General features: G+C 37.4%; 1 non-coding gene across 1 annotated transcript; it reads right to left on the bottom strand.

Moving 5' to 3' along the window:
• Positions 1 to 425: 425 nt before the first annotated feature.
• Positions 426 to 529, bottom strand: LOC118910058 (U6 spliceosomal RNA). Its single transcript, XR_005023818.1, has one exon. It is a non-coding gene; the product is annotated as a U6 spliceosomal RNA (small nuclear RNA).
• Between the last annotated feature and the right edge of the window lie 14,177 nt (positions 530 to 14,706).

Below are 14,706 nucleotides of genomic sequence, written 5' to 3'. Positions count from 1 at the left end.
AAAAATATCTATTCAGATACCCTGCCCACTTTTAATCAGATATGAGTCCTTTATATATTTTAGATATTAACTTCTTATTGAATCTACTATTTTCAAATACAGCTAACCCTTGAATATTATGGGGGTTAGGGTTGCTGACCCCCCATGCAGTCAAAACTCTGCATATCACTTTTGGCTCCCCAAAACTTAACTACTAATAGCCTTACTAATTACATAAGTAGTCAGTTAACACATATTTTGTATGTTACATGCCTTAAATACTATATTCTTACAATAAAGCAAGCTAGAGAAAAGAAAATGTTATTAAGAAAATCATAAGAGAAAAATACATATAGAGTATAATATTTATTGAAAAAAATCCATGTATACATGGATCTGCACAATTCAAACTTGTGTTGTTCAAGGGTCAGCTGTATTTTCTCCTAAACAATACAGAACACTTCACAAATTTGCATGCCATCCTAGCACAGGGACCATGTTAATCTCTGTACTATTCTAATTTTAGGATATATGCTGCTGAATTGAGCACCTGACCCACTTTTGAACACAGTCTCAAAATAATGAAAATCTCTTAAACTATTCTCCAAAATCAGTGCAGTTAACAATAAAACTAACTAATGTTCATGGTGTGCTTGGGCTATCCTAGGCCTTGGGCTAATTGCTTTGCCCATATTATTCCTTTTAATAGTTATATAAATTCTTCAAGCTGATATTTTTTGTTCAAATTTTACATATGGGGGGTTCTGAAGTCTAAAAAGGATAAGTTATCTGAAGCACAGATAATAAACAGTAGAACAAGGACTCCAATCCTGATGTGTTTCATTTTCACACCATGTTCCAAAAAAAACAAACAAACAATGCTTTATTGTGGAGCTTATACTCGTACTGTTAACATCTGTGAATAAAACAGAGTAAGGCAGTTCTTTCCCAGAATAATTAGAGAAAAATATTCACCAGTATCTACAGTCACTACTTTTTTGGGAAGAGAGATTGAACAAAATTCATTTTGAAAAAAGAGGAATAGAAATGCTGGAAGTTGGGTCTCACTCTCAGACTGACCAATAACTCAGAACACCACTTCATGTAAATTCTTCCTATCCTAATTCCCATTTTAAAAAGCAATGTATACTGTGTAAAGATCCAGACCTTCTAGAAGATGCATAAAACTTTGGGCCAGCACCTTCTGCTCTCTGGTTCACTTTATTTTTTATCATGTTCAACTTTATTTTTAAATTGACCTCTATACCAGTGATTTTCTCCATTTTCATGTTTTCTGTTTTCTTTTTAAATTTTTTAAATTTTTATTCAAGTTTATTAGTATACAATCTTATACTGGTTTCAAATATACAGTAGAGTGGCTCAACAGTTACACATGTATTAAATCCTCACCCCCTCTAGCATGTCAACTATCTGTAAACACAGAATGATGTTAGAGAATCACTGACTATATTCTTCATGCTGTACTACTATCTCTGTGACCAACTTATATTATGATTGAAAATTTTTGTGCCTCTTTATCCCCCTCTCTGTCCACACCAACCCACCCCAACCCATCTCTCAGGGTAACCAACAGGCTTCTCAGTGTTTATAAGTCTACTGATGTTTTGTTCATTTTGTTTTGCTTTGATTTATATACCACAAATAAGTGTAATCATATGGTATTTGTCTTTCTCCACCTGGCTTATTTCATTGAGCATAATATCCTCTAGATCTATCCATATTGTTGCAAATGGCAGGATTTCTTTTTTATTGCTGTATAATATTCCATCCTATATATGTACCGTATCTTCTTTATCCATTCATCCATTGATGGACACTTAGGTTGCTTCCATATCTTGGCTATTGTAAATAATGCAGCAGTAAACATAAGGGTACACATATCTTTTCAAATCAGGGATTTTGTTTTCTTTGGGTAAATTCCTAGAAGTAGAATTACTGTCTCATATGGTATTTCTATTTTTAGTTTTTTGAGGAACTTCCATACTGCTTTCCATAATGCTTATACCAGTTTAAATTCCCACCAACAGTGTAAGAGGGTTTCCAATTCTCCACATCCTCACATCCTTCACTTTTCTAATATGTTCTTAATAGTATCACCCAACTTACAAGTGTACCATGAAGATTAAATTAGAAAATCAAGATATATTCTGACATATTCTATATAGTTATCAATAATTGTTAAATTTGATTACACTGATGAAGTATAGTTATAGTGCATCCTGAGGAGGTTTCTAAGCTAACTTAGTAAAGAAGTTCAGGGATGCAATTTGGATACGGAAAGCTTTGGAAAATAAGTGGCTTATTTCATTTATCTAGAAATAATTGCTAACCTTAGAACAACTTGTTATTGTAGCATATGTTTGACAATGATTCCTTTATTTCAATAGGAACATTGTGAAAATGGAAAGTTGGGGACTGCATAGAATAAAAATTGTTTCAGTGCACAACTCATGAAGAAAAGGAACTTGCATTCCTCTCCATTGATGGGAAATGATAAGAAAAAAGAAAATAAAGCTGATAAGAATATTCTTCTGAATGTCATCCTGCTCTTTGTATTATGGTTAAAATTTGGAACTTTGTATTATAATTAAAATTAAAAATAGGAGGAAGGCTTAAGAAGTACTTTTATTTATTCTACTTTCCAAAGCCGAGATACCACGATTTACCAAATTTTACTTTTCAGAAATGCTTTGTAATATGTTATTTTAAAAAATTAAAGTGAACTAAGGTACACAGTTTTGGAAAAATGCTCAAGCTCTGTACAACATTCCTTGACATAGACAACTGGGTCAACCCAAAACTATAAATCACTGTCTTAGGTCCAGGACATAGAATTATTTGGAGAGAATGAACAGCAGTCAGATGTCACTGAACTGAGTTACTTGTTGCTGGTGAGCTAAGCCAGAGCACAAAGGCTTGTCTTGAATTGTGGTAAGAATGTTGACTAGCCACACACTCAAGATTATTTCCATTTCAGTGCATGACTGAACCCCGAACAAAGACTGTTGAGTGTTGAGTGTTGAGGTATCCATGATGCCTCTTGTATTTCTCATAGATGTGCTTCCAAATTCAATGACCAATGTAGACAATTATACACCAGAATGGGGGAAACATGGTATGTTAGCAGTTTGTCTATTAAATCACCAGGCGGGCTGAAGCACCATATTAGCACGCCAAAGTACAACTATACGTCATAAGACGTTTCTTTTTGACCCTTGTGACATTATTTCACATCTTATTTTTGATCATGATATTTGGCCTATAGCAAACCTAGTCACACCATCAGAGGTGGCTCAGGGCTGCCTTCTAAGGGTAAGACAAGCATTCTTAAGTAGATGAATATGATTTTGATACTTTAAACATGTAAGTCCTAAGAATGTTTAGCTTATTACTGCTATATTTTCAGAGATTGGAAAAATTCCTGATACTTAATAACCAATAAATATTCATTGATTGACTTTTTCCAAAGATCAACTCAATTATATAACTTGTCTTAATGATTGTGATTGATTATATTTTCCAAAAAAATCTCACAGCACTATTTCCAGGACTGCTTGTGATCCCTAAACCTTACCATTCTCCTTCATGAAATGGAATGTATTTCCATCCCACTGCAACTTGGGAGGATTTACAATGGTTCTGATGCAGATAGCGTCATGGAAGGAGTGCTACGTGACAGCCAAGTGTGCGTGATACAGTGGTAGAGCTTCCACCTGGCACATTTGCCTCTCTCTCTCCCTCTCCTGGATGCTCGCTGTCTCAGTCACTTTGGGCTATTATAACAAAAGCACCACACCCTAGGGGGTTTAAACAACAACCATTTATTTCTCACACTTCTGGAGGTAGGGAAAGCCAAAATCCAGGACCAGCTGATACCATGTCTGGAGAGGGCTTCTTCCTGGTTCACAGATGGCCATCTTCTCACTGTGTCCTCACAAGGTGGAAGGGTGGAACGGAGCAGAGCTCTCTGAGGCCTCTTTTATAGGAGCTCTGGTTCCCAAGGCCTAGCCTCCAAATGCCATCACATTAGGGATTAGGCCTGAACATAGAATTTTGGGGATACACACACTGGTCTATGGCACTCTTCTTGGGAACCTAATCAGTGTGCTGTGAGGACGCACAAGCTGCAAGGGCTGAGTGTCAGTGTTTTGAAATTGCTGTTCACTAGAATGACCTCACAACTTATGGATGACCATGTCTTCAACTGATTCCAGCCCCCAGGCTTCAACTGTCTCAGCTGAGGACCAAGATATTGTGAAAAGAAACAAACAATCCATGCTGTGCCGAATTCCTGACTCATAGAATAATGGTTGTTTTAGACAGATTTTTTTTTTTTTGCCATTTGTTTTGTACCACAGTAACTATGAATTTACAAAGATTCATAGTAAACACTGCACAAAGGCAAATTTGAAAAACCTAAATTATTTTTCGTTATATTCATATTATATTCATTATATTCATATTTTTCATTAATATTCATATTAGTATTTATACTCATAATAGCATTTGCTATTATAAATAAGTTTTTTGACATTAATGTTTTGTGAATTCTTTATTAATTGCTGCAATCTCTTTATTTGGGCTTTAGTATTTTTATCCGTTTTAATGTTTCACCTGTATGTGTCCAGAGACTTACTTTTGATTATTCTCATCTACCTCACTTAAATATAAGCTCTCCAAAGGGTAGAAAGATATCCATTATTTTGATCACCACTATAGTTTCACAGTTTATGGAAAATAGTACAAATTCAGTAAATGCTATTAAATGGAATAAGGAATATCTTTTTTACATAATTTCCATATGGCATTCAGCTGGCTGCTTCTAACTAAGCTGTAAAATTAATTTTGGATAAATGTCTTCCTACCATATTTTGTATTGCTTTATTCTACAACTCATATCAATTGTGAATCCTTTCCATCCTAAGAATTCTAGATGACTTTTCTGCAACATTTTTTGTATTTTCCCTGTTTTTGTTAAAATAAATTATTGGATTTATTTAAGACTGGAGAAAACTATTGACTCTCTTCAGCTAAGTATTCTCAGGTTAAGAAGCAATTTCTGTTTGCTCCTGAGCCAGGCAGAGGACAAAGGCTTGGCCATGGACACCATGTTACTAGGCAACCTTGGCTGTCCATCATCATCTGCATGTGGTCTGACTTAAATTGGGCACAGGTAGGTTTCAAAAGTAAATGACTCTGCTTACTATTAACACCCACTCCTGGGACATCACTCTCGTTCTCACAACTGGCATCAAACATTTTCTGTGACCTGTAACCTGAGGAAGAAAAAGTGGTCTTGTGGCTTCCAAGTTGCTTATCACAATATGCCGGCACCATCCAGAGCAGACAGCGGGAGAACCACAGTTCCACTCAGGTGGGACTGAAGGACAGCGAGTAAGGGTCCTACTCCACAGTCCCTCTCCAGGGGGTGGAACTTCCAGCAGGGCATCTGTTTTTGCCTGGAAAGAGAGATAGCCATATGGATCTGCATGAACAATGGGTGAATGTCTGGCTTGATTATCATGGACTTGGAGGGAACATAATTAGAAAATTGGTGAAAAACAGATCCTGGGAAAAGGTATGAAACGAACCTTTCCAAATGGGCTCAGACAGTGGAAATACCTGTGATTTATGTAAATGCTCACTAAAGAGCAATCTCAGTATAGGAGGATCTTGGCAATCAGGTTGACAAGATGAGGTGTTAAGTCAGTGCTAGGTAGCCTCTTCCCTTAGCTGCTCCTAGCCTTGCCAAATGGTCTCATGTGAAACTTGTGCCTGGTAACAAGGTGGGCATTGTAAATGGCTCAGCTGTGTGGGCCTTGCTTAGTCTACCAAGAGCAGGTCCTTGGCTCTTTGGCAGCAGCTGCTCTGAGGAGGTAATACAGCCACTGGGCAGGCGAATGATATTGGAGCACTTTCCACCCCAAAAGGAAAAGGCCTTCCTTCCCTGATAAAAGTATATCTGCCCAACCCTGCTCTGTGACTTTGCCCAATGCCTTATTCAGCGTCGTGGTAATCCACACCACACTGATTCTGAACACGGACTGGTTTTAAAGAAACAAGTCCAGCATAAGCACATGGCCATGAACTCCCTGGTCTTACCATGCTCTTCATCACTCTGATGCAGCTAGCCCACTGGACTGGTGGAATGTCTGTTGTTGTTGTTGTTTTTTACTTTCAAATATAATTTATTTTTAGATAAGTTTTAGATTGAGAAAATTCTTCTCAGAATAATTAAGATACTACAGAGACATCCCACACATTCTACATTCAATCTCCCCTATTATCAAAGCTTATATTAGTAAAGTACATTTGTTATAATGAATGAATTAATGTTTATACATTCTTATTAACTAGAATCCATCCTTTATTAAAATGTCCTTATTAATTATTAATTGATTTATTTGTCCTTTGGAAGTCTCAATAAGACACCAGTTGGATGGTGACACTTTGTGAGACTGAACCAGTGCTGAGAATATGGGGCTTATTGTCCCTGAACTAGGATTACAGGGAGCTGACAGCACACAGCAGCATTTGATATGCCAAAGCCAATTAGTGATCTTAAATTTTCTAGCCAGATATCACAGTAGCCACAAAAAATCAAAGAAATGGCTCTTGACTTCAAGGAACTTCCTATTTATTTATTTAGATGAAAAGAACATTGATGGAAATACTAGAAAATTAATCATCTATCAAATGGTAAAATGTGTGGTTTAAAATAAAAATCACAAACCAGTTCTGCTTATATTCAGTTTATTTCCCTTTTATAAGTAGGTATCTAAACAGTAAAAATATGCTGACTTTGGCTGGCTGTGCTGAATGCCATGGGGGATATTAAGGAAGGACATAGGATCAAGAAGTGAAACGCCAGGCAGCACCAGCTGTGTTCCTTCACTGATAAGCTGTATGGCTCTGTTAAGTCCTTAATAACTGTTTAGAAGGCTCTGATATTAAAAATAGAAATGGTAGACCAGCATAGTGAAAATAAATGAGGACTGACAATGAGTTCCTATGGAAGTGGCATTATATAAATAAAGGTTTAGCATGCCCAGGCTAGCCTTTCCATTCCTGCTTCACCTGTGCCTTATTAAGTGACATAAAATGTGTCATTGTTCTCTCCCAATGACACAGTTTCTCAAGATAAAGAACAACATTAATGGAACTGACCTTCCTCTTCTGCCTTTACTCAGGGCCCGCAGGCCACAGCCTCTCAGCTGGTCAAGACCCCCTGGGCAACTCAGAGACTTTAATTTCACAGTCTGTGTTCCAAGGCCTTTCTCCTTTCATGGCTTGATTTACTGCATGAGATGGACAGATGCAACTTGTTTCTGTCAACACCCTGCTACAGTAAATTTTCTAAATTTTGTAGCTCATGTTATTAATGATGAAGTGGTTTTATTGCATAGTTGATGCTATTTTTCTTTGCAAAAGGGAATGCTTATATATATTTCATGTGTTTTGGAATGTAATATATGTTCTATATTATTTTAAGGGTTACTTTTAAAAATGAAATAGATTAAAAAATTTTTATGCATCAAATTCAATCATATTAAACCAGTCAAAGGGCATTCTTCTTTATTAGAATACATGTGTCATAAAATATTTTACTTTGGATTGCTGAGGAAGTATTAGAACATGTTATTTAAATAAAAATCATGAATGATTATTTCAATATCTCTTCTGAAAATAATGCTTTTTAAAGTTTTGATGGGTACCATGTTAATCCTTATGGAGTGGGAGTAAAATAGCAATATTTCCAGAATCTCTCGCCTGGCTTAGTGCAACTCCGTATCAATAACTGTTTCCAAGGAGTGTAGAGAAGTAATCCATATCCATATCAATAGGTGATTACATAGGGAAATGAGGGCATATCTAGACCAGAGAGGTTTGCTGAGGTCCCCTTTTTTGTAGCTGGGACATGAGAGACACGAGTTGAAGTGGACGTCTGCTTGTAAGCAATAAACAGGTTTCTCCCACTTTATTTCTCCCTTTGACAGATTTCTGTTTCAAAGGTAGTTTGCCCTGGGCTGAGAAAATATATTCCACCCTGGAGTTACATGGAGACATAACAATAAATTTTTTTTTTATTTATATGTGGATCTCACATTTCTCCCTTTATTATTATTATTATTATTATTTTTCATAAAATGCTGAAGTGGTAGGTAGATGTAAGATAAAGGTAGAAAACTTAGTTTAGTGTTGTAAGAGAGCAAATGTAGATGATCAGGTGTGTGCCTGTAGACTATGTGTTAATCCAAGCTAGACAAGGGCAACAAAACATCCACGGATGCAGAAGATTTCTCTCAAAACAGGGGGGGAGAGGTTCTAAGCCTAACCTCTGTTGATCCCCAATTTCTCACCTGATGGCCCCCCTGCGACTGTGCCTGTCTTAGGTTGTTCCTCCCTTGAGGAATCTTACCCGTCTCTGGCTAACCAGTCATCTTCCGGGGCCATACAGGGAGATGTAAAGTTGGTAAGTGAGAGAGAAGCCATATTGTTTGAAAAGGTTAGCTTTTTACTTCTTTGCAGATTTATGCCCTGTGGCTTCTATGCCCAGCATTTGTCTTGAGGTATCTTTAGCACTTGGAGGAATTATGATACTCAGTAAATTCGATATGAGGCACGAATTCAATTTAAGGGTTGTAATTAGGAAGGAAGAAGAAAATCGATAGAGGTAGCAGACGGAAGAAAACATGGGAAGATTGATTATTTCTTTGACATATCTTCTTGTAGAGTAATTTAAGCATGTATAGGTCTTAAACTACTAATTAAATTGCACACACACATTAACATAACAGGAATACAGTTACATAACCAAAGCAGATCTATAATAACCAGCCATCTCCAGTGAGGCCAAGAAAACCAGTTAGGCATCCTAGGCATTTGTGAAAATTTGTCTATGATATGATGGATATTGTCCAACTGTACTTGAACAGTCTGAGAGAAATCAGACAAATTAAAACAGCCCATTCCTGGGAACTGTTCACATCCCATATGTTCTTTTAACAGTAGATAGTCTATAGTCACAAGATTTTGGAGCGCTGCAACTTGCACTTCTCCTAATTCTTGGTTGAGTTCCGACAGTATAGATCCAGTCAAATTTGTTGTTTTACTGTATGCACAGGCCAGCTTAGATATCTCCTTCTTCATTCCAATGGCAAGTCCAGGAACCGGTGGGATGAATGCAGCTACAACTGCAGCATCGCCTGGATCTTTCTTGAGGTTTTTTGATGATCATCCTCTGGTGTGACTCTTCCAGAGAGTGCTGATGTTGCAAGTTCTTCTTCATATTGTATCTTAGTTCATTTTCTGGGTAGCCAAATTAGGCTTTGATCCTCTGTATAAACACAAACAGACCCTTTGCCCACACTTTGATCTGCCCTTTATACCATTGTGTAGAACTGATTGGAGGTCACCACACAGGAACTGCTTTTTTTTTTTTTAAGAGAAAAGAATATTATCAGAAAAGTGTACCTCCATAGCCGATCATCTGATACCCTTTAAGTGATCAAAGTTAAGGATATTTAAAGCATGCATTAATCGTTGATTTACAGTTAGTTTTATCCTATCATGGAGTAATCCCCCTTTTTTTTTTGTTATCTTAATCTACACTTACATGAAGAATATTATGTTTACTAGGCTCTCCCCTATACCAGGTCACCGCTATAAACCCCTTTACATTCACTGTCCATCAGCATAGCTAAATGTTGTAGAATCACTACTTCTCTTCTCTGTGTTGTATTGTACAGCCCTCCCCTTTCTCCCACACCCCCATGCATGCTGATCTTAATACCCCCCTTCTTCCTCCCCCCACTTATTATTCCCTACCCACCCATCCTCCCCAGTCCCTTTCCCTTTGGTACCTGTTAGTCCATTCGTGGGTTCTGTGATTCCGCTGCTGTTTTGTTCCTTCAGTTTTTCCTTTGTTCTTATACTCCACAGATGAGTGAAATCATTTGGTATTTCTCTTTCTCCACTTGGCTTATTTCATTGAGCATAATACCTTCCAGCTGCATCCATGTTGCTGCAAATGGTAGGATTTGCCCTCTTCTTATGGCTGAGTAGTATTCCATTGTGTATATGTACCACATCTTCTTTATCCATTCATCTATCGCTGGACATTTAGGTTGCTTCCAATTCTTGGTTATTGTAAATAGTGCTGCGATAAACATAGGGGTGCATCTGTCTTTCTCAAACTTGATTGCTGGGTTCTAAGGGTAAATTCCTCGGAGTGGAATTTCTGGGTCAAATGGTAAGTCTGTTTTGAGCATTTTGATGTACCTCCATACTGCTTTCCACAATGGTTGAACTAATTAACATTCCCGCCAGCAGTGTAGGAGGGTTCCCCTTTCTCCACAGCCTCGCCAACATTTATTGTTGTTTGTCTTTTGGATGGCAACCAACCTTACTGGTGTGAGGTGATACCTCATTGTAGTTTTAATTTGCATTTCTCTGATAATTAGCGATGTGGAGCATCTTTTCATGTGTCTGTTGGCCATCTGTATTTCTTTTTTGGGGAACTGTCTGTTCAGTTCCTCTGCCCATTTTTTAATTGGGTTATTTGTTTTTTGTTTGTTGAGGCACGTGAGCTCCTTATATATTGTGGATGTCAAGCCTTTATCGGATGTGTCATTTTCAAATATATTCTCCCATACTGTAGGGTTCCTTTTTGTTCTATTGATGGTGTCTTTTGCTCTACAGAAGTTTTTCAGCTTAATATAGTCCCACTTGTTCATTTTTGCTGTTGTTTTCCTTGCCCGGGGAGATATGTTCAAGAAAAGGTCACTCATGTTTATGTGTAAGAGGTTTTTGCCTATGTTTTTTTCCACGAGTTTAATGGTTTCATGGCTTACATTCAGGTCTTTGATCCATTTTGAGTTTACTTTTGTATATGGTGTTAGACAATGGTCCAGTTTCACTCTCCTACATGTAGCTGTCCTGTTTTGCCAGCACCATCTGTTGAAGAGACTGTCATTTCACCATTGTATGTCCATGGCTCCTTTATCAAATATTAATTGACCATATATGTCTGGGTTAATGTCTGGAGTCTCTAGTCTGTTCCACTGGTCTGTGGCTCTGTTCTTGAGCCAGTACCAAATTGTCTTGATTACTATGGCTTTATAGTAGAGCTTGAAATTGGGGAGTGAGATCCCCCCTACTTTATTCTTCTTTCTCAGGATTGCTTTGGCTATTCGGGGTCTTTGGTGTTTCCATTTGAATTTTTGAATTATTTGTTCCAGTTCATTGAAGAATGTTGCTGGTAATTTGATAGGGATTGCATCAAATCTGTATATTGCTTTGGGCAAGATGGCCATTTTGACGTTATTAATTCTTCCTAGCCATGAGCATGGGATGAGTTTCCATTTGTTAGTGTCCCCTTAATTTCTCTTAAGAGTGACTTGTAGTTTTCAGAGTATAGGTCTTTCACTTCTTTGGTTAGATTTATTCCTAGGTATTTTATTCTTTTTGATGCAATTGTGAATGGAGTTGTTTTCCTGATTTCTCTTTCTATTGGTTCATTGTTAGTATATAGGAAAGCTGCAGATTTCTGTGTGTTGATTTTGTATCCTGCAACTTTGCTGAATTCCGATATCAGTTCTAGTAGTTTTGGGGTGGAGTCTAAAGGTTTTTTATGTACAATATCATGTCATCTGCAAATAGTAACAGTTTAACTTCTTCTTTACCAATCTGGATTCCTTGTATTTCTTTGTTTTGGCTGATTGCCGTGGCTAGGACCTCCAGTACTATGTTAAATAGCAGTGGGGAGAGTGGGCATCCCTGTCTAGTTCCCGATCTCAGAGGAAAAGCTTTCAGCTTCTTGCTGTTCAATATAATGTTGGCTGTGGGTTTTTCATAGATGGCCTTTATTATGTTGAGGTACTTTCCCTCTATTCCCATTTTGCTGAGAGTTTTTATCATGAATGGATGCTGAATTTTGTAAAATGCTTTTTCAGCATCTATGGAGAGGATCATGTGTTTTTTGTCTTTCTTTTTGTTGATGTGGTGGATGATGTTTATGGATTTTTGAATGTTGTACCATCCTTGCATCCCTGGGATGAATCCCACTTGGTCATGGTGTATGATCCTTTTGATATACTTTTGTATTCAGTTTGCTAATATTTTAATTAAGAATTTTTGCATCTACATTCATCAGGGATATTGTCCTGTAATTTTCTTTTTTGGGGGGTCTTTGCCTGGTTTTGGCATTAGGGTGATGTTGGCTTCATAGAATGAGTTTGGGAGTATTCCCTCCTCTTCTATTTTTTGGAAAACTTTAAGGAAAATTGGTATTATATCTTCTCTGTGTGTCTGATAAAATTCCGAGGTAAATCCGTCTGGGCCGGGGGTTTTGTTCTTGGGTAGTTTTTTGATTACCGTTTCAATTTCTTTGCTCGTAATCGGTTTATTTAACTTTTGTGTTTCTTCCTTGGTCAGTCTTGGAAGGTTGTATTTTTCTATGAAGTTGTCCATTTCTTCTAGGTTTTCCAGCTTGTTGGCATATAGATTTTCATAGTAGTCTTTTATAATTCTTTGTATTTCTGTGGAGTCTATCGTGATTTTTCCGTTCTCATTTGTGATTCTGTTGATTTGTGTTGATTCTCTTTTTCTCTTAATAAGTTTGGCTAGAGGCTTATCTATTTTGTTTATTTTCTGAAAGAACCAGGTCTTGGTTTCACTGATTTTTGCTATTGTTTTATTCTTCTCAATTTTGTTTATTTCTTCTCTGATCTTTATTATGTCCCTCCTTCTGCTGACTTTAGGCCTCATTTGTTCTTCTTTTTCCAATTTCTATAATTGTGATGTTAGTCTATTCATTTGGGATTGTTCTTGCTTCTTCAAGTGTGCCTATATCGCTATATACTTTCCTCTTAAGACTGCTTTCACTGAGTCCCACAGAAGTTGGGACTTTGTGTTATTGTTGTCATTTGTTTCTATATATTCCTTGATCTCTATTTTAATTTGTTCGTTGATCCATTTATTATTTAGGTGCATGTTGTTAAGCCTCCATGTGTTTGTGAGCCTTTTTGTTTTCTTTGCAGAATTTATTTCTAGTTTTATACTTTCGTGGTCTGAAAAGTTGGTTGGAAGAATTTCAATATTTTGGATTTTGCTGAGGCTCTTTTTGTAGGCTAGTATGTGGTCTATTCTGGAGAATGTTCCATGTGCACTTGAGAAGAATGTATATCCTGTTGCTTTTGGATGTAGAGTTCTATAGATGTCTATTATGTCCATCTGCTCTACTGTGTTGTTCAGTGCTTCCGTGTCCTTACTTATTTTCTGCCCAGTGGATCTATCCTTTGGGGTGAGTGGTGTGTTGAAGTCTCCTAGAATGAATGCATTGCAGTCTATTTCCCCCTTAGTTCTGTTAGTATTTGTTTCACATATGCTGGTGCTCCTGTGTTGGGTGCATATATATTTAGAATGGTTATATCCTCTTGTTGGACTGAGCCCTTTATCATTATGTAGTGTCCTTCTTTATCTCTTGTTACTTTCTTTGTTTTGAAGTCTATTTTGTCTGATATTAGTACTGCAACCCCTGCTTTCTTCTCGCTGTTGTTTGCCTGAAATATGTTTTTCCATCCCTTGACTTTTAGTCTGTTCATGTCTTTGGGTTTGAGGTGAGTTTCTTGTAAGCAGCGTATAGATGGGTCTTGCTTTTTTATCCATTCTATTACTCTGTGTCTTTTGATTGGTGCATTCAGTCCATTTACATTTAGGGTGACTATTGAAAGATATGTACTTATTGCCATTGCAGGCTTTAAATTCGTGGTTACCAAATGTTCAAGATTAGCCTCTTTAGTATCTTACTGCCTAACTTAGCTCGCTTATTGAACTGTTATATACACTGTCTGGAGATTCTTTTCTTCTCTCCCTTCTTATTCCTCCTCCTCGATTCTTCATATGTTGGGTGTTTTGTTCTGTGCTCTTTCTAGGAGTGCTCCCATCTAGAATAGTCCCTGTAAGATGTCCTGTAGAGGTGGTTTGTGGGAAGCAAATTCCCTCAGCTTTTGTTTGTCTGGGAATTGTTTAATCCTACCATCTTATTTAAATGATAGTCGTGCTGGATACAGTATCCTTGGTTCAAGGCCCTTCTGTTTCATTGCATTAAATATATCATGCCATTCTCTTCTGGCCTGTAGGGTTTCTGTCGAGAAGTCTGATGTTAGCCTGATGGGTTTTCCTTTATAGGTGACCTTTTTCTCTCTAGCTGCCTTAGAACTCTTTCCTTGTCCTTGATCTTTGCCATTTTAATTATTATGTGTCTTGGTGTTGTCCTCCTTGGATCCTTTCTGTTGGGGGTTCTGTGTATTTCCGTGGTCTGTTCGATTATTTCCTCCCCCAGTTTGGGGTAGTTTTCAGCAATTATTTATTCCAAGATACTTTCCATCCCTTTTCCTCTCTCTTTTTCTTCTGGTACCCCTATAATACAGATATTGTTCCTTTTGGATTGGTCACACAGTTCTCTTAATATTGTTTCATTCCTGGAGATCCTTTTGTCTCTATGTCAGCTTCTATGCGTTCCTCTTCTCTGGTTTCAATTCCATCAATGGCCTCTTGCATTCTATCCATTCTGCTTATAAACCCTTCCAGAGTTTGTTTCATTTCTGCAATTTCCTTTCTGGCATCTGTGATCTCCCTCCGGACTTCATCCCATATCTCTTGCGTATTTCTCTGCATCTCTGTCAGCATGTTTATGATTTTTAT

This window comes from Manis pentadactyla, chromosome 3, assembly GCF_030020395.1.
Source record: "Manis pentadactyla isolate mManPen7 chromosome 3, mManPen7.hap1, whole genome shotgun sequence".
NCBI classification, from domain to species: Eukaryota; Metazoa; Chordata; class Mammalia; order Pholidota; family Manidae; genus Manis; species Manis pentadactyla.
This window is presented reverse-complemented; position numbering and strand designations above follow the sequence as displayed.